This window comes from Saccoglossus kowalevskii, chromosome 12 (genome assembly GCF_978046115.1).
Source record: "Saccoglossus kowalevskii chromosome 12, keSacKowa6.1, whole genome shotgun sequence".
Lineage (NCBI taxonomy): Eukaryota > Metazoa > Hemichordata > Enteropneusta > Harrimaniidae > Saccoglossus > Saccoglossus kowalevskii.
In genome coordinates this window covers 12,212,142-12,234,162 of record NC_140652.1, presented here as the reverse complement: position 1 = coordinate 12,234,162, position 22,021 = coordinate 12,212,142, and positions in this window count along the sequence as shown.

The following is a 22,021-nucleotide window of genomic DNA, read 5'->3' as shown; positions in this document are numbered from 1 at the left end:
AAAATAGTTAGACGTTTCGAGCAATGGCTAGCTATTTTTAATAGTTATTTCGGACTACGATTACCAAATATTATATTATACGAGCAGCGTTTATTTATTTATAAACTACTATTATAATATATATTTAGTTGTTGGAAAACTGTTTTAGGACTCGTTTGACAGTCATTTACCATGGATTAAACGTTATAGTACACTCCAAAGTCAGCAACCATGTAATGCCCGTATGATTCTCGAGTTACATCGTAGAATGTGTCAAAGTTTGTCGGTGGCTCCTCTGATTCATAGTCATGTTGTTTTCAACGTTTCTGTCTGATAGTTATGTAAGCTACTCACTCGACGAGTTTCTTTTTCAGTCAAGCTGTGTACAGCCAACAAGACTTAACTGCAGATATGCATAATAATGGTCGATGGATACTCTACGAAACTTTCCATTAGGGTGTGTATTCATGTAACTTCTATCTTGTAGCTTTTAAAACCGTGTTGTTTTTCTTTCTCACCAAAATACAGTTATTTTAGCAAATGTTGTTGACACTGTTAGCAGAGTTGTATGTGAACATAAATTAGATTTTTGAGTACCGTTTTAAAATTAAATCCAGTTGCCGATCCATCTTGCTTGCTCGTAGTTCTATAATATTAACACCCCTAAATGCTTATACATTTCAATAGTGGACTCTTCTAAGTGCTTGTAATTGCGTTGTTTGCCTGGTTAAAACGTGACTATAGATGGCGCCATACTAATCCCTCAGTATATAAATTATGTACAAAATAAGCAACGACTACTGCCGTCTGTAATACCAGCCCCAAAAATTGAATATAAAAAAAATGTCTGGTGTCATTCCAAATTTAAACAAAATGCAAGCCACATAAGGAATAAATAAAGAATCCATGGGTAACATTAAAAATACAATTCCAAGAATAAATATAGAACAAAACATTGAAAAAACAGTGCCTGTGCAATGCCCACCCTCACGTTTCCCATTTTATATCTGTGTCCCACTGAAAAGGGTAGTTATTGATTTTTTTGCTGAAAATGATTACTCTTATCTAAGTAAATTTGGGATATATCTCGTGTTGTAGCCACGCCCACCTATCGTGAAACGGTCGACTGTTTCCGGATTTCCGACTCTCGCCGAAAGTGCGCCACCAAATGACAAAATGTGAGAGGAAGTCATACCCCTGAGCCGTAATAACACTGGTCGTTCAGTATACTTTTAAACGATATACATTTTTCGGTCGGCGTTTTTTGTTTTTGTTTTTTGTCTATTTTTTTTTTTTTTTTTTTTTTTTTTTGAGAGAGAGAGTTTTTAGATGTTGTGTTGTGGGCAGTTGCAGTGAAACGTATAGCGATAGTGTATGTATTCACACGTTTCTAATCGATCCGAAGGTGCGACATCACTTAAACTTAGATTCTTTTTTGGGGGAAAAACTGTCCTCGTCCATAAAAAAAAACGACTAGGTTTAAAATGAAACGTCGACAACGTAAACCTGGCGCAACACTTTTGAAAGAAATAGATTCCGGACCAGCCCATGATCACCGAGGCGGATTTCAGAAGAGAGAGAGACGTTCGGCAAGTGTTTCAAATCAGTTGACTTTTTTGCGATCCTGATTATCGTTTTATAGAGACCATTTAGTCCCTGTTAAGTAAAAGGTAGCAATAATTTTGACAGTGACACGAAAACGAAGCGTCGGACAAACAGGAAATTTCACAGCCCTTACACACTGCTAACTGTTTTCATATTCGAAGGCTAAAAGTTTCTGAATTGTTTGGTGATTGGAGTTGAATGTCGAATTCACACCTCTGTTCTTTTTTACCTCCATGCTTGCAGCTTTATCTGCGTAATAATTTATGAAATAAGAATCCGGGCTTGGTCAATGTGTTTCCACCAAATACAGTTTTAATATGATGTTATAATTATGACAATCACGCCATGGATCACGATAACTCGAATCCACTCTGAATTTATCTGTATGTGTGTTGATCTCGATTATTGTTGTTATCCAATTAAACGCCGCTTTTAACGCACTTGCCCTCGCCGTGACCCGACGCGTTCACCTATTTCAACAAAATGTCAATTTATTTCATTTATTTAGTAACTGTGATTTGTCGTTTTTTTAATTATTTGATAGTGATCACTATAGTCTAATGTTTAGAATGTCAAAATATGTTCTCTTTTATTTTAATTTTGAAAGTTTTACTCAGACGATTGATGAAATAAAACAGTGTAGTGACGTGCCTAGTAACCTACTAAATAACGAGATAATTCCGACGTCAAATTCTATTTTGTCCAGCGACAGTGTACAAACGTGCGCCGGTGTCGGTGACGATCACGGTGACCAGCTACACCAGAACGGACATATTTCGCATCTTATTCAACCCCATTCAACAAAAATTGATACTATGTGTTCATTATGGTCCATTCTTCCTCGACGAACAAGTACATAAGTGACAATATAGTCAAAGACGAGAAAACTGCACAAGAAATTTGCCTTATTTACACGTATCGGCAATGCAAGCTGCCAAGCGACTTCCCCTTCTGACGTCACAAGTGGAATTTCTGTATGCAAATAGAAGCTAATGAGGAGCCTCGTTTTAAAATACACAAAAATAAAGTTGCCGTAGACTGAGTTTAAAACACATTTTTTCACTTAAAAAAAATTCATGCTTAGAAACATAAAAATTAATAATATTTATGTATCAATTGATAATTTTAGGCGTGAAAATAGCAGCCATTTCATAGGCACTTTAATTTTGTATAGTCCAATGTGCAATGTCGTTCACTCATTTTATAAATTGTGTCAAATGAAGATTATATAGTAGAATAATATGGTTCGTACAGATGGGATCAAGGACACCTTCTGCAATGAATATCGCATCCAGTGCATTTCTACAGATGTGCACTGTCCTTTTACTTACTCCGTAATTGTAATACAAGAATATGCTTAAACAATAGTATTGATCAACACATTTTTGCGGGGAAGAAATATTGCAAGGAGTCTCAAAAGAAGCCAATGATGAAGTTTATGATGTGTATCACACACTTGTAATTTTCATATAGTTTCACAATTAGTTCTGTTCGCCAATCACATTATGCGCAAAAGTTATTGTTATTTGTTACAGGTTGTAGACACACATTTGTGATCGTTCTATATAAAGGTGTGCACCCATACATACACTACTAGTCTAGTTAAATTGTCGTTGAAAGCTACACAACTGCAATTGTATTTAAAACACATATAGCATGATCAAAAACATTGTTTTACTAGTGAATTGTATATTAGTAAATGGAATGATTATATCTATATGCTCACCGAAAAATGTGTCAAAACCTCTGTTATGTGGTAGAGAGTGATTTGAATAACATCCGCAATGCCATTTTCCAATAAGATGAGTTGCATATCCAATCTCTTTTAACTTATCTGCAATAGTAAACTCGTCCAGCGGTAAACCCCGGGGATAATATCCAATTTCGCCATGCTGTAGACCAATGTCAATCTTATAATAAATAAGAAATAATTTATATGTTACTTGTTACCACTCTCTAACATCGCTCTATTTACTTGAATTGATATGGGAGCTATTAAATATATTTAATACAATATATTCAAACAGTTTTGAACATTTCAGTTATTTAATTGGCCAAGCGATCGCGTCATTCCATTACAGACGAGTCGCTCTTCATTCCATTACAGGACGGTATGACCCAAACCACCCTCTAACGTCGCTCTATTTACTTGAATTGATATGGGAGCTATTAAATATATTTAATACAATATATTGAAACAGTTTTGAACATTTCAGTTATTTAATTGGCCAAGCGATCGTGTCATTCCATTACAGACGAGTCGCTCTTCATTCCATTACAGGACGGTATGACCCAAACCACTCTCTAACGTCGCTCTATTTACTTGAATTGATATGGGAGCTATTAAATATATTTAATACAATATATTCTAACAGTTTTGAATGTTTCAATTATTTAATTGGCCAAGCGATATTGTTATTCCATTACAGACGAGTCGCTCTTCATTCCATTACAGGACGGTATGACCAAAACCACCCTCTAACGTCGCTCTATTTACTTGAATTGACATGGGAGCTATTAAATATAATTATTAAAATATATTCAAACAGTTTTGAACATTTCAATTATTTAATTGGCCAAGCGATCGTGTCATTCCATTAGAGACAAGTCGCTCTTCATTCCATTACAGAGCGGTATAACCCAAACCACCCTCTAAACTCGCGCTATTTACTCGATTTGACATGGGAGCTATTAAATATAATTAATATAATATATTCAAACAGTTTTGAACATTTCAATTATTTAATTGGCCAAGCTATCTTGTCATTCCATTATACACAAGTCGCTCTTCATTCCATTACAGGACGGTATGACCCAAACCACCCTTTAACCTCGCTCTATTTACTTGCATTGATATGGGAGCTATTAAATATAATTAATAAAATATATTCAAACAGTTTTAAACATTTCAATTATTTAATTGGCCAAGCGATCGTGTCATTCCATTACAGACGAGTCGCTCTTCATTCCATTACAGGACGGTATGACCCAAACCACCCTTTAACCTCGCTCTATTTACTTGCATTGATATGGGAGCTATTAAATATAATTAATAAAATATATTCAAACAATTTTAAACATTTCAATTATTTAATTGACCAAGCGATCGTGTCATTCCATTACAGACGAGTCGCTCTTCATTCCATTACAGGACGGTCTGACCCAAACCACCCTTTAACCTCGCTCTATTTACTTGTATTGATATGGGAGCTATTAAATATAATTATTAAAATATATTCAAACAGTTTTGAACATTTCAATTATTTAATTGGCCAAGCGATCGTGTCATTCCATTACAGACGAGTCGCTCTTCATTCCATTACAGGACGGTTTGACCTAAACCACCCTTTAACCTCGCTCTATTTACTTGAATTGATATGGGAGCTATTAAATATATTTAATACAATATATTCAAACAGTTTTGAACATTTCAATTATTTAATTTGCCAAGCGATCGTGTCATTCCATTACAGACGAGTCGCTCTTCATTCCATTACAGGACGGTTTGACCTAAACCACTCTTTAACCTCGCTCTATTTACTCGATTTGATATGGGAGCAATTAACTATATTTTATACAATATATTCAAACAGTTTTGAACATTTCAATTATTTAATTGGCCAAGCGATCGTGTCATTCCATTATAGACATGTCTCTCCTCATTATTTAGAGGCCACTATGGCTGTATTTATTTTATTTTACATAGGAGATGAAGAATATATGTAGTAAATTTCAATTATTTATTCGCCAATCGATTTGTATTGTTTGAAGTACGCACAAAGGCTATTGCTGATTCAGTTGCTATGCAGTTGCTAACTGAATGAATGATGTCTGAACATCATATACATAAAACTATTTCCTGATTATAGCGACGTTAAATCCATCTCATTAGGCGTTGAATTGCGTCACCTTCGGTGGTCGTCTAATTTATTCAATGACATATATCGCCCGGCAGGCAAATGGGTTTTTGAGCTGGACCTGTATTTGGAGTCAATACAAAATATTTTGATGCATTTTGTTTCCTGGGACGATAGACTTGATGAATCGGTATGGTGGCATGACATCATCCTTGGGTATTTTTTTCTAATTTTGCATAAATCCGAAATGGTCATCACGATACCATAACACGGCATATCAACACCTCCAATTAATATTTGTTTTTGATTTAAAAAGCGACATTCTTGTTAAAAGGTACTAGAATGTCTCTTGAGCGAATCATGTGATCATTTTAACATTCCTTATTTGCATAACTCCAAGATAACCGCCTTAGTATTATACTATTGATTTCTCCATTAGAATTGTGTTTACTTCATTTGTCGGATACGGGAAGAATCTGTATCATTGGTATGTTTAATTCCTGCGTGATTTTTATATATTTGAATGGCTATAATATACGCATATAATGCGTATTGTGAAATGCCTGCTATTTTTTGGCCAAAATCATTTATTGGTGCATCAATATCAGTATTTTTTACGTTATTAAGTATAAAATAAATTTTCAAAGTGAAAAAATGGGTTTCAAATGTAGGTTTAAAATGTTATTTTAATGTATTTTAAAACGAGGCTCTTCATTAACTCCTCATTTGCATACTAGTACTCAAATATCCTTTGTGACATATGAAGGATAACTTGCTGGTCAGCGTACATTGCCGTTAATGTATGTAAGACGCATTTCTTATTCTATTTTCTTGTCTTTGACTGAATTGCTACTCAGGTATTTGTTTCTCGAGAATATGGACCATATAGACCACATATTATCGTTATAAGTTTATCGTACAGGGTTGAGTTAGATACAAAATATATCCTTTCTGACGCGCCTGGTCGCCGCGATCAACCGTGTAATGTACAATCACAGTCAATTGCATTGTGGTCGATGAAGTCGGTTGAAGTGCCGACTATTATTGCCGTAGAACTCTCAACGATCGTTATGTATATGTCGACTCGAGTTATCGCGATTGTCATAATTACGACATCACATTAAAGAATACGTGGACGCAAAATATTGACAGTCCACTTATTACGCAGATCAAATTGCAAGAAAAGATCACAGAAGTGTGAAATCAACACCAATCACAAAACAATTCAGTAAATTTTAGACAGCATAATTAAAAACAATTGCATGTGAATGCTGCGTGATTTAATGTAGACGCATCGGTTTTCGCGTCACGTCATTGCTACCTCTTACATAACACGAACTATATTAGTCTGGAAGCTACTTCTCAAAAGCCTTCTAAAAACGGTTTTAGCTGCACCCCACGTCAAACATTGTGGAAACAGACTTTTCTTACGCAAAATTATCTGACATTTTCAAAAATGCCTGTTTCCAGGGCGGAAAATGCCCTAAAAGTGGTGAAAGTTGACATGTTGTTATGGCAACCTGAAAATATTATGAAATCATTAAAAGATCTATATTTTCAATACATATAAAGATATAGAAGTAAAGTTGGTACCAAAATGTAGATCGTGGATTGGCCAAATTATTTATGACATCATATATGTTAATTAGCTAATTTGCATATTCAGAAATTACCAACAAACCTGTTTTTTCAACGAAAATTGTATATATTGCGTGTTTTGTTTTTTCAGAACATATAGTCTTCACAACACTATTTTTGCTCAATATTATTCTGAAGGTTATCATTTTATTTTCTACCATTATAACATGTTATAAATAAAACAATACAACTATGAACATGGCAATCAGATTTGAAAAAAATAAAATCTTTGTTCTGGAAACTAGCGTTTTTGAAAAAGTCAGAATATCTTGCATAAGAAAAGTTTACACAATGTTTGACGTGTGATGCAGTTAAACTCCAAATTCTTGATCTTAGCTTCCAGACTATATGGTCTCTTCAAAATGTTATTCAGAATCCCAAAACATTTGTCCAAGTTGTTCTTTTATAAATGGGGGCAATTGTTTCGCGTGGGGGTCTATGGTATGATGAGAATATAAAGAGAATGTCCATCCCAACTTTTTCTCACTGATTTTAGGGTTTGCGTATACTGATGTTACAACTTCGGATCGTTTGAAAACGCGTAAATTCTCACACCATTACGCCAAAAATATAACGTTTAAAAAAACGCAGACCGAAAAATATATATCGTTAATATTATTATTAAATGACGCAGTATTATAAAAGTATAGTACAAGAGCATTGCTTCCTCTCATATTTTGGCGTTTGATGGAGCACTTTTAATTCGGCTAGAGTCGGAAAGCCAAAAACAGTCGACTGTTTCAGGATCGGTGGGCATGGCTACAACAAGAGAAATATCCCAAACTTTCTCGGATACGAATAATCATTTTCAACCAAAAAATCAATAATTGTCTATTTCAGTGGAACACAAACACAAAACGGTAAATGTGTGGTTTGGCATTTCACAGTCACAGGCATGTTTTTTTGTAGAAATCATGACTATTAGCATAAATATATAATAAGCAATCAATAACATATTATAATAACAAAATATACTGGTTCAAACAATAAAAACTAAATACATGCTAGTGCACATGAATAGCTATATGAAATGAAATACTATATTGGAACACGCACCGCTCATCAAGTATTAGTAAGACTTAGTAATTTCATCACACATTCAACAGTGAAGTATAATATCTAGTGCCGGTGTACCATACTTAAATACATGTTTCATCACAAGAGCTTGCAAGTGAAAACGTTCTCTTTTTCAGTTGTGGTGGTAGTAGCGTTTTGTGTTGACATGCTATGTTTGCGAACTTTAACTTAACCTAACCTAAAGGACCATATATGGGCATCAGTTTTTGTGAATTAAAGATAGGTAATTTATACATATTCCGCAGTAGATTCATCGAAAATTCTTCCAATATTATACACATAACCACAATTTTTTTATTATTGGATGTAGGCACACCCATGAAGAGATAAGTCATGAAGGAGAAGTGATCCAGCATCAGCATATCTCAACTTCTCATGTAAAGAAATATTAAATCATTACGCTACAAGCAGTGATGAATGCAAAGTTAAATAGATGTACATGTATAATGTATCGGCAGTTGATACTTATCATCTGTACTATGTATATATCCATCTCATACTATTGAGAGCCACATCTTAATGTATAAACTGTAATTATCACCTGAAATACACAACATAGCACAATACCTAAGTGTTGTCCGTGTATGCTCTTTGACATATTTGGCTGTTATTTTATAATTAAAGAAAGTTCGTCATAAAACACATTTAAGAATGCTATTCAATGTCATAACATAGCAATGACCATGTGCTCGAACCTATCATAGCAACACACTAGGCTACAAAATCTTATGAACAGAAATATTACCTGCAACAGAATTGCAAGATCGTGTATGGGAACATGAAACACCAACACTAGTTTATTTTATGCAATAGCTATTTCTTTGTTGCAAATACTATACTCGATAGTGTTACCCTTTCTCGAAGTATTCAATGCGATCCTGTATGAACGAGTCATGAAAATACAAAACTACCATGTGTTATTATTTGGATGCCACACAAGTCGCCTGTAAAAATGAGATGACAGCAATATGAGATATATGATGCAGAGAACTATACTTGATATGTAAATTACAGTGCATGTATCTTCTGATTATTAGAGATGTATCAGTAACATGAATATGTACAGGTATGATAGTAAAACAATATATAGGTTTCATCAATTTATTTGTATTACATGCATTATTAGGAAGAGCATTCAATATCTTATATAATGATGACCATTATTATAATTTAGTAACTACTGGTGCCACACAGGCATTGTAACTTCGAGTTACGGGTGACATAGATTTTTTATTTTGTTTAATGTGTTATGTTTTCCGTAACTGGAAGTTCAGTTAACAGTTAATTCGAAATTTATTAGGTGGTTGTCAAAGAAATGTTGGTCAATAAATGCAATGTGGAACTAATTAATTATTAATGTAAGTCAGTAATTTAATTACGTATATTAATAAGCAATTAGTAGTTGCTCCATATGTATTTCAAGAACCACTTAACAAGCATGAGTAAAAGTTGAAACTCTGGAACTATATATGTCTGGTACAACAATTTTCCTTACTCTGTTGTATCGTATCTTTGGTAGAATTATTAACTTCATTACTTTGATCACATTTCGAATTGTGCATCTCTGACAGTTTAGAACGGTTTAACACAAGATTGAAAACGCATGGGGTTTGGGACTAGTTACGCGTAGTGAAAAGATGAACGTGTAATTATATTTTATCTGGGAGTTATACACAGAGTGGTTTTCGTTTATGGCAGTTGAAGTTGCTGTCATGATTTATATTTACATGTATTTAGTTACATGTATTTAGTTTATATGAGTATATAGCTTTATTACCATCAACTTTTAATAATTTAGGAAACAACGATATATAATTCATTCTACCACATCAACACCAATGTATGCGGTCAAACATGGGGAAATATATTTTGCTTGAATAAGTTCCTGTAGGAAGATGTAGTTAAAGATGCATTCACACATCAAATCCAATAGCAAGCTAAATACACAAATAATTTGAATGTTATATATTAAAAGAAAAGTCTGACAACATAAAAACATACAATTTACAGTTTTTTCATATCACAGTTCATTCTCTAGATATTTAACTTTTTAATAATTTATGTAGTACACCATCTTGATTCTTCAGCAAAGTATTATGGGTAAAGTATGACATCATATTCTCTGTTGTCAGAAATTGACAAATGATTTCATCTATAACTTCGAACTTCAAATTGGCTGAAAGTGTAGAACGTGGTAGCATGTATGTACCGGCGCCAAACAAGCATATAAAAATAGTTGTCAGGACGGAAATGTAAATACTAGTATTCATTTGTGTGTTATTCTACCAAATGCTCAAATGTCCTTATATTGTATACAATTTATCAATGTGAATAGGTTATACGGGTGATATATAACCTGTTGGCAACAAAAAGGAACAAAACAATGTCATTCTACTTTTAATGATTAAAATAATGATTGTTATTGTTTTCACGTTTTTGGCAATATCTTCACTTTATGTTTATTTGTAACATTCTAATTTCCATTACTACAATTATACACGTGAGTACAATGCACACTGACAATTTGAACAAATTTGCTTCAGTATTTTTCACGTTATAAATTAATACAATTTCTCAATTTTTTACAACAGTGGATATGATGTCACACTTTACCCACAGTTTTTTGCTGGAGAATCAATATGACGGACTACATAATAGTGATGAAAAGTTGAATATATAGAGAATGAAAAGTGATATAAAAAACTGTAACTTGCTTGCTACAGTTGAAGAGGTCTTTCTTTAGGGAGTATTATATTGTTTGGCTTGACTTCAAAGTACATATCATGCACAAATCATATCTACTATATAACTGGCCCTCTAAGTAAATAAAGCCAACTAAGAGTAATGTAAGAGTGCTGCGTTAAGTCACATTTGAAGTAAATTTCTCGCTATCTAACCACTATATAATAACATGCTACATAGTTATCTACTAAATGTATATAAAGAGCCGCCATCTTATAATATTCCAACATTGTAAACTAATCTAACAAAAAAACAAAAAAAAACTATTCTAACATGCATTTTTCATCAATGTTTGATGCCCTTTCTTAGAAAAAGTCGGTGACTCTATATTTTTATTTCAGAATCTTTAACATTACAGTAACCCAATCCCTCTAGCTGGATTTCTGAGTATTTTTAGTGGTAGCAAACTACCCTAAGTAGGCATTCACTTTTTACACCCTCCGGAAATCAGCTATCTAGCGTGTTTAGAGTGTGTTTTGATCCTCGCTTTGGACTTAATTCCCGCGCGTGCGCAGGTGACGACCCCCGCTTTAACTAACTTTGAATTAAAGGAAATATTACTATGACGTTTTGTGTTTCATGACTTCATTAAATAACATGTTTTTTATCTGATAAATAGGCATGTTTATTTCAAGCATTAACAATGTGTTCACCATATTCTGTTTATACTTATCAATTTAAATCGATGGTTTGTGGAATAATATAGGTAACGGGATGAGCACATAATACGTGAATATGGCTGATCAAATTATTGAAATGTTGGAAACTGTTTGAATACATTATATTAAATATATACTATAGCTCACATTTCAAATCAATAGGATGACGTTATGGGTGGTTTGGGTAATACCGCCCTGTAATGGAACGAAGAGCGACTAGTCTGTAATGGAATGACAATATCGCTTGGCCAATTAAATAATTGAAATGTTCAAAACTATTTGAATATATTTTATTAATTATATTTAATAGCTCCCATATCAATGCAAGTAAATAGAGCGAGGTTAAAGGGTGGTTTGGGTCATACCGTCCTGTAATGGAATGAAGAGCGACTTGTCTCTAATGGAATGACACGATCGCTTGGCCAATTAAATAATTAAAATGTTCAAAACTGTTTGAATATATTTTAATAATTATATTTAATAGCTTCCATGTCAATTCAAGTAAATAGAGCGACGTTAGAGGGTGGTTATGGTCATACCGTCCTGTAATGGAATGAAGAGCGACTCGTCTGTAATGGAATGACACGATCGCTTGGCAAATTAAATAATTGAAATGTTCAAAAGTGTTTGAATATATTGTATTAAATATATTTAATTGCTCCCATATCAAATCGAGTAAATAGAGCGAGGTTAAAGGGTGGTTTGGGTCAAACCGTCCTGTAATGGAATGAAGAGCGACTCGTCTGTAATGGAATGAAAATATCGCTTGGCCAATTCAATAATTGAAATGTTCAAAACTATTTGAATATATTTTATTAATTATATTTAATAGCTCCCATATCAATGCAAGTAAATAGAGCGAGGTTAAAGGGTGGTTTGGGTCATACCGTCCTGTAATGGAATGAAGAGCGACTCGTCTGTAATGGAATGACACGATCGCTTGGCAAATTAAATAATTGAAATGTTCAAAACTGTTTGAATATATTGTATTAAATATATTTAATTGCTCCCATATCAAATCGAGTAAATAGAGCGAGGTTAAAGGGTGGTTTGGGTCAAACCGTCCTGTAATGGAATGAAGAGCGACTCGTCTGTAATGGAATGAAAATATCGCTTGGCCAATTAAATAATTGAAATGTTCAATACTATTTGAATATATTTTATTAATTATATTTAATAGCTCCCATATCAATGCAAGTAAATAGAGCGAGGTTAAAGGGTGGTTTGGGTCATACGGTCCTGTAATGGAATGAAGAGCGACTTGTCTCTAATGGAGTGACAAGATAGCTTGGCCAATTAAATAATTGAAATGTTCAAAACTATTTGAATATATTTTATTAATTATATTTAATAGCTCCCATATCAATGCAAGTAAATAGAGCGAGGTTAAAGGGTGGTTTGGTTCATACCGTCCTGTAATGGAATGAAGAGCGACTCGTCTGTAATGGAATGACACGATCGCTTGGCAAATTAAATAATTGAAATGTTCAAAACTGTTTGAATATATTGTATTAAATATATTTAATTGCTCCCATATCAAATCGAGTAAATAGAGCGAGGTTAAAGGGTGGTTTGGGTCAAACCGTCCTGTAATGGAATGAAGAGCGACTCGTCTGTAATGGAATGAAAATATCGCTTGGCCAATTAAATAATTGAAATGTTCAAAACTATTTGAATATATTTTATTAATTATATTTAATAGCTCCCATATCAATGCAAGTAAATAGAGCGAGGTTAAAGGGTGGTTTGGGTCATACGGTCCTGTAATGGAATGAAGAGCGACTTGTCTCTAATGGAGTGACAAGATCGCTTGGCCAATTAAATAATTGAAATGTTCAAAACTATTTGAATATATTTTATTAATTATATTTAATAGCTCCCATATCAATGCAAGTAAATAGAGCGAGGTTAAAGGGTGGTTTGGTTCATACCGTCCTGTAATGGAATGAAGAGCGACTCGTCTGTAATGGAATGACACGATCGCTTGGCCAATTAAATAATTGAAATGTTCAAAACTGTTTGAATATATTGTATTAAATATATTTAATGGCTCCCATATCAATTCAAGTAAATAGAGCGACGTTAGAGGGTGGTTTGGGTCATACCGTCCTGTAATGGAATGAAGAGCGACTCGTCTGTAATGGAATGACACGATCGCTTGGCCAATTAAATAATTGAAATGTTCAAAACTGTTTGAATATATTGTATTAAATATATTTAATAGCTCCCATATCAAATCGAGTAAATAGAGCGAGGTTAAAGGGTGGTTTGGTTCATACCGTCCTGTAATGGAATGAAGAGCGACTCGTCTGTAATGGAATGACACGATCGCTTGGCCAATTAAATAATTGAAATGTTCAAAACTGTTTGAATATATTTTAATAATTATATTTAATAGCTCCCATGTCAATTCAAGTAAATAGAGCGACGTTAGAGGATGGTTTTGGTCATACCGTCCTGTAATGGAATGAAGAGCGACTCGTCTGTAATGGAATGACACGATCGCTTGGCAAATTAAATAATTGAAATGTTCAAAAGTGTTTGAATATATTGTATTAAATATATTTAATTGCTCCCATATCAAATCGAGTAAATAGAGCGAGGTTAAAGGGTGGTTTGGGTCAAACCGTCCTGTAATGGAATGAAGAGCGACTCGTCTGTAATGGAATGACAATATCGCTTGGTCAATTATATAATTGAAATGTTCAAAACTGTTTGAATATATTGTATTAATTATATTTAATAGCTCCCATGTCAAATCGAGTAAATAGAGCGAGGTTAGAGGGTGGTTTGGGTCATACCGTCCTGTAATGGAATGAAGAGCGACTCGTCTGTAATGGAATGACACGATCGCTTGGCCAATTAAATAACTGAAATGTTCAAAACTGTTTGAATATATTGTATTAAATATATTTAATAGCTCCCATACCAATTCAAGTAAATAGAGCGACGTTAGAGAGTGGTTTGAGTCATACTGTCCTGTAATGGAATGAAGAGCGACTCGTCTGTAATGGAATGACGCGATCGCTTGGCCAATTAAATAACTGAAATGTTCAAAACTGTTTGAATATATTGTATTAAATATATTTAATAGCTCCCATATCAATTCAAATAAATAGAGCGACGTTAGAGAGTGGTTTGGGTCATACCGTCCTGTAATGAAATGAAGAGCGACTCGTCTCCAATGGAATGAAAAAAAAACGCTAGACTAATTAAATATTTGAAATGTTCAAACGATAGCAAGGCATTGTATTTTATATTGTATAGCTTTCATGCCAAAGACATGAAATACATAGACGTCAGTAATCGGTTAATGACATGACATGGGCGCGTTTCACTCCGCCGCTAACAGTGTTAGTGTGTATGGTGCCAGGAAAGAATGTGTAAATGAACAGTGTATCGACCAAGGCTGTCGCTTTTACAAAAATGGTCTTCGAACGAGCAAACTCTTTCGTAACGGTTCGTAAATTCGCTAAACCTAACGGTATTTTCCGTTAGAGCGTGTCAGGAGATCACACGTCACGTGACCGCTCTCTAATGGAACGCTCTGTAATGGAACGGACGCGCTCTAATGGAATGGCTCGAGCTAGGTCTATTCGGATTAACCAGCCACCCAGAGGCGAGTATTCCTCGCGATTAGGGCCAGTTTCACGACATATACAAACAAGTGTTAATATAGAGTGGGAGTAACCTTGTTAAAATCGAGTGCTACAAACTTATGATTGGTTATTTTTATTTTATTATACCAACTTAATTTTAATCTTAAGGTAATAACCGAGGCACAGTTTAGGTGAATAATTGTTATACAGCTAATAATTGTCTTGTCGTCTCGAATTTGGGAACTTACTTGTCACAATCGTGTTTATTATCAACTTTTATATTGTATACTTACCTACCGACCCCGGTCCGCTGCCGGCCTTGCTGCACATTTGTTTACATAATTTATCCAAATTTCCATTAGACTAAATCTTGTCAGCTTTTCGCGCCACATAAATATCGTTAAATATCGACGTGGTTCATAAATGTCTGTGTACAGTGAAATGGAATTAATGTGCTATACGAGAGGAAATTAACACATGTCGCTGTTCAATGATATATGTCCGGACGGGAAGATTGACATTAGTCTGCATAAGGTTACAGGCACTCCTCGTTCTTTAATTCTGGGTATTTTCAAGTTTGCCATATTGTCGAATTGGAAATTTGTGAAAATATTACAAAGTTGTGAATATTGCAACACAATGTAGCTCACGATAATTCCCTGGCTTAAACCAAAAGCTTATTTCTGTACACTGATTTACATAATGATAGAATGATGGATAATAAACTGTATAATCCGGACGGAAAGAATGATACATTAATTTCACATATCCTGGTATCCTGGAAGTCCCAAACGAAAATATTATAATCAGTTGTTACTTACCACATGTCTACCAGACATCAGCATATTTCGCGATGGAACGCAGTGACTAGCAACATAATAGTTATTCAGTCTTACACCACTCTTTGCGAGCATATCAATTGTAGGCGTCTTTGTGTATGAATTGTGATAACCGACATCATTCCACCCTAAATCATCAACCACAAAGAATATGCGGTTGGCCAGAATATGGTCCAGCACTTGAAAAAATTGAAAATATAATAACAACGTTGGCAACTGACATATGCATGGTTTATAGCACAGTATCAAAATTGAACGTTGAAGACTCATGGCTGTAAACTATTCCGTAATAACTTTAACAATGGAAAGCTGGCATCAAAGTCAATTATCAATATCGAACCTTGGACACTAGTTACTTAATCCACGGAATGTATGGCAGCTTACTGTGACAGTTGAAAAGCTAATCCTGCGAGGATTGTTTTATTCTATAATACAAGTGAAAAGAGTGTTATATTGAAAAAAAAACACTTTGTAGCAACGAGCTGCCCAAAATACCAATACACTTCAACGTACCAAAGTTATTATGTAATGGATCCCAATATGACGCACTTGTAACGTACAAGTTATCAGGTAATGAATACCAACACGCCGTATTTGTAACGTACAAGTTATCAGGTAATGAATAGCAATACGATATACTTGTAACGTACAAGTTACCAGGTAATGAATATCAATACGACGTACTTGTAACGTACAAGTTATCAGGTAATGAATACCAATACAACGTACTTGTAACGTACAATTTATCAGGTAATGAATACCAATACGACGTACTTGTAACGTACAATTTATCAGTTAATGAATACAATACGACGTACTTGTAACGTACAAGTTATCAAGTAATGAATACCAATGCGACGTACTTGTAACGTACAATTTATCAGGTAATGAATACCAATAAGACGTACTTGTAACATACAAGTTATCAGGTAATGAATACCAATACGACATACTTGTAACATACAAGTTATCAGGTAATGAATACCAATACGACGTACTTGTAACATACAAGTTATCAGGTAATGAATACCAATACGACGTACTTGTAACATACAAGTTATCAGGTAATGAATACCAATACGACGTACTTGTAACATACAAGTTATCAGGTAATGAATACCAATATGACGTGCTTGTAACATACAAGTTACCAGGTAATGAATACTAAAATAAGAGGTTGGAAACTATCCAAACAACAAGATTTATTTGATGATTTAATTAAGATTTTTATGAAGGTCAATCCATGCCGCATCGCCACAACTCTGTCCTCGAAATATAATGCAAAGGTGTCACATAGTTGAGTTGAAGGAATGTTGGTCGGTTTAAGTGCTGAATTTCCTTTATTTGCACAGTCAATACGTAGCAATAGTAAACAGTCCATTTGTATCTGATTGTCTGATACGATTGCGATGATAATCACGTTTTAACTCATCACAGTGTCAACAATATTTCAACCTACTGGTGATGAAAATGTCACGATGGACCGATAGTACAGTAGTTCTCCATTTGCGTTCTCTTTTGCGAAACTGATCTTTTTAACTGAAACAGCTCGTTGGAATTATTTGAATACCAGGCTGCTCGTGGGTTGTCAACTAAAATCTTTTTAGTAAACGGTGCTACATCATCGAGAATTTCCACGATTGACTGTTCATAAAAGTGTGACTGGTCAGGGTCTGAATTAAGCGAAAAAGCAGAAAATTTGGACTGTAACCCAATTTTAAAAATATCGTGCTCCATAGCATTAATCTTATGAAATGCACGCGTGACTTTAGCATATGGTGGTCGAGAAACGTTACCTTACTGCACAAGTTTATGGTAGGAGACTAAATTTAGACTGAATTTAGCAGAAGATGCACGCGTTATCGGCAAATCCTGGATATTACCATCAACATGGGTAGCAAATTCAACGTCAAGTAAATATAATAACTGCACAATGTCATGGAATTTATTACTGCCAAATGTGAAAGTTGAAATCGACATCAATAAGTAGGAGTCCGGTAACGGAATAATAAATTCCAGTAGAGAAAAAAATTCAACCAATATTGTTAGACAGAGATTCAATGCATTGCCGCCATTAATTGTTCATATTTCATACTGAATCGCTATAATATTATTCATAGATCATACTGATCTCATATTAGAGGAATGTTAACCATAGCATGTATGCAACTGACATTTCAAGTCTGAGTGCACATGACTTAAGGAAATACATCGAGCAGCTGTACGCCGAAATGTAAACACTGTAGTTAGTTCAAGGTGAGAAGGTTGTTTTAGAAAAGTACAAACAAAGTTTATCGACCTGGAAGTTCCCGGCTGATGATTTGGGGCCAAAGATGAGTTTGAAATTGATGGCACTGCGCATTGAGATTGAAAAAAGTATTTACGCTTGGGCTGGTCGAGGATGTCGAATGTCAGATGAGGGAGCAGAAAAACATTCTAGGTGGCCACTAAACGCATAAATGTTTACTAGGCTGTGCTACACAAGCTTGAGGGAAAACAAGACATTGTTGCTCCTACCCTGTATGACTATTGACATGAATAGTGTGTAAGTTATCTCATAGCTAAACTGTTTCTACCATAAGTTGCACTGCCTCAATGGCAACAAGGACCTTGTTCTGAAAGCCTTGAAAAAATCACAGTGACAAGTGACACAGTGACAAGAACCAGTGCAAGGCAATGTGCGAAACGTTACCTAGCTGACTTGGATATGAGATCTCATCTTGACATGCTATAAAGTGGTTTGTGTTCGAACACAAGCAATACCCGATTTTCTTGTCTACCATCTCAAAGACAGCCAAAAAACAAAACAGCATGGTTCATATTCTGAAGCTGATATCAAGGCCTCCCAGGGCCTCACTGTCCATGGCCGCAGTAGGTCCGAATCATCAATGACTAATTGGGTCAACTTTACCTATCTAGTGGCGTCACATGTGGAGTATATGCGTCAGCTTGAATAGGTAACGTGACGTCCTAAAAGTGTTTGAAGGCCATGCAACTAATTGAACGACCATCTAAAAGACATGCTGTATTTAAGCTGTACTACATTTTACAGCTCAAGGCTCAGGCCAAGCTTCTGTGGGCCTAGCAGCGTACGAATACGCAGTAATTTAGTGTAGACTGACTGAACAACTTCAATGTGAACATGATAATCAGCTGACTTGTCGAAAATACAAAAATAAAAGAGCATCGTATCCAGTGGCAGGTAGATGGCCCTAAAAAGAAGCTACTGATTAATAAATCTAAAGAGGCCCATCATACAATACAGGTTCATCAATATCCGCAATACTGCACCTAACTTAGAGATCGCCACTTGTATATGCAAGAGAAAAACTACACCTGATACTTTGCTAGCTTCTTAACTAGAGGCTCAGCCTCCTTGCAACATGAGGCCATGTCTACCATTGTAAGGCCATGTTTGATTTGTTTGCTGCCATGGGGTCACTAGGTAGAAAAATGTAGATGTAGATGTGGTTTGGTGTACTCACATATTTTGGACGTGGAATGTAAAAAGTTTTGCCAATGGCCTGCTCCTCGAAACATGTATTATCTTCTTGGATGTATACCACTGAGGTTCTTGATGGCTGCAATACCATTGAGGCTGCAGTGAAGGCTTGAGAGATTCTATTCCATGGAGTAAATTGGTGAGTCATCAAATTATCAATCAAGATCTCACATGACACCAGTTCTGTCACATTCATACCCATGCACGACAATAAAAGCTATGTTACAGTGAATGGGGTGTGCAGTTTTCGGAATGCTATAAGAATTACGTTAACCTGTTAGCTCAGAATTCTCATGAACTGTGACATTAATGTGCACAGCATGGTCATAGCCATTTTTTCACCTTTGTACTCTTACCAATGTCAGAATCTTAAGGAAAAGGTAGTTGGACTCACTAAAAGCCGGAGCATTTACAAAGGCATCAGCAATGAGGATTCCCTGTTTTATTAGCATACTCGTGGGCATGGCCAACCAAGCTTTAAAGCAGTATCTCCAAAAACTATTTTCCCAAGCTGTAATAGGCCAGCCACAATGGTGCCATACTATAATATGACATATTGATCAGCATTTGTTTCATAAGTAGTGGACAATGAATCAAAAGCTTAACGGGTGGTGGTTTTTTGCTTTGAAGATGTCGACATATTAGTCAATAATATAGTACCAACCAATACTAAATCATACCACACAACATTCCAAGTCATCCATGACGCATCTGGTGTATACTCATGGTAGTGCTTTGCAGCAGTCCTTTTTGTGGTGCTAAGGCTTTCTGCGTATGTTCCTTCATCTTTCTAAGTTCCTCCTTTAGTTTCTCCTGCTTCAGCCCAGTTTTCTTCGCAGTCACCTGATAATTTATATCTTGGGGTGCACAATACCAGCCTGAGGTTGAGGCTCTATTGTGGGTGGAACTTGTCTGTTTGTAAACAATGTCAGTGTCACAGTATGTGGCGACCGTCTGATTCTGTCATCCCTATTGTAGAGAAAGCTAATGTAAGTGGTACTACGTACCTGCCATAGTGGTTAAACAGCTCTCAGGTATCCATGCCCATACACAACAAATGGGTCCGCGTCCATTTCAGGAATTAGCATTTGGTGGTTTCCATGGTTGCAAATCCTTGGTATTAGTTGAAGCATAGTCTGCTACCAGTGTAGTTAGTCTTCCTTTCTTGCACCCAGCTTTCCTCTCAGAGATGGCATCAATCTCATCTGAATCATATTTCTGATGAGGATGCTTTAGTCCAATTTGTTCATCTGCTCCCATCTGCAGCTGGTGACTAGATCATTCCAATCCGTGACTACTTTAAAACTATGAGAGGCTGTTGTGGTCAGCTGCTTTCAACGTGTTATATACTCATGCAATCCACACAAAATAATACCCACGTATCTGGCGACATATCGTCCCATTATAAGCAGATGTCTGGTCAGTCTTCAACAAAAGCTCATCATGTTTCGTCTCTGTAAGCAGCTGACGAACCATGGCATGTTTGTCACACTTTGGAATCACATCATTTTCTCAGGGACAATTGTTATGATAGCGATTTCACGTTCGCACATTCGGTTCATACGCCATGTCACTATTGTATAGGATCAACAACTTGCATGTTTAAAGCATGGATTATAAACCTATATTTCAGTAATTTGATAAATAGATTGTCTACTTAGTGTTTTTAGTAGTTGCAACTTCACAATACACATCTCTGGTAATCACGCGATCGCGCCAACGACTACAGCGATTGGCTGATCGCATGTTTACTCTACCATGCCTTAGAGTAGAGGACTTTAAGATAGAGAGTTTGTAACCATGTGTAAGAGACGAGAAAAGGAGGGAGAAGGAGTGAAGGAGAGGAATAGGTGAATAAAGCTGGACTATCTGTAATGAACTAATGTGTATTTCTTTGAGTCGAGCCAAGACATTTAGGTATAGGCATTATAATGGACAAAGCAACTTTTCTTTTGTCATGGACAACGAGATTATTTTGCCCAGTAAAGATGAAAAAGTGTCGTAGATAGTGCGATTTATATGAAAAGAGTATAAACTAACTACCTTTCTATGATCATCGTAAACAGGCAATACAAAGACAGTTCAAATATATATTGTTCATCTGTAATCGTCCATCGATGGAAATTATGTGTTTTTGAGAATTTCGGCAACTCACAATAGGGAGGAACGATTACATAACCAAACACACTAGAAAATACGTCATTTTGACGTCACAGGAACGTGCGGAAAATCGTAAAAACATAAAGTATATTATTTTAATGAGTATTTTTTAACAGTGTGGAGATTAACAAAATTACCTCCACTATAACTGTGACATGTGTGTTATATGAGATGTGATGTTCATATTTCCTTATGTGTATTTTTGTCATTAATACTACTGCGCACGATTTGTTGAACAATGTTTAACAGGAGATGAATTCCAATCTGTTTTTCCAAACAACGGGGCCTGTCGTGCGATTCCGTGGTATGTTAAACGTACTCTGAGATGAAAAGATCAACAGCACCCGTAAGGTACTGCAACCAA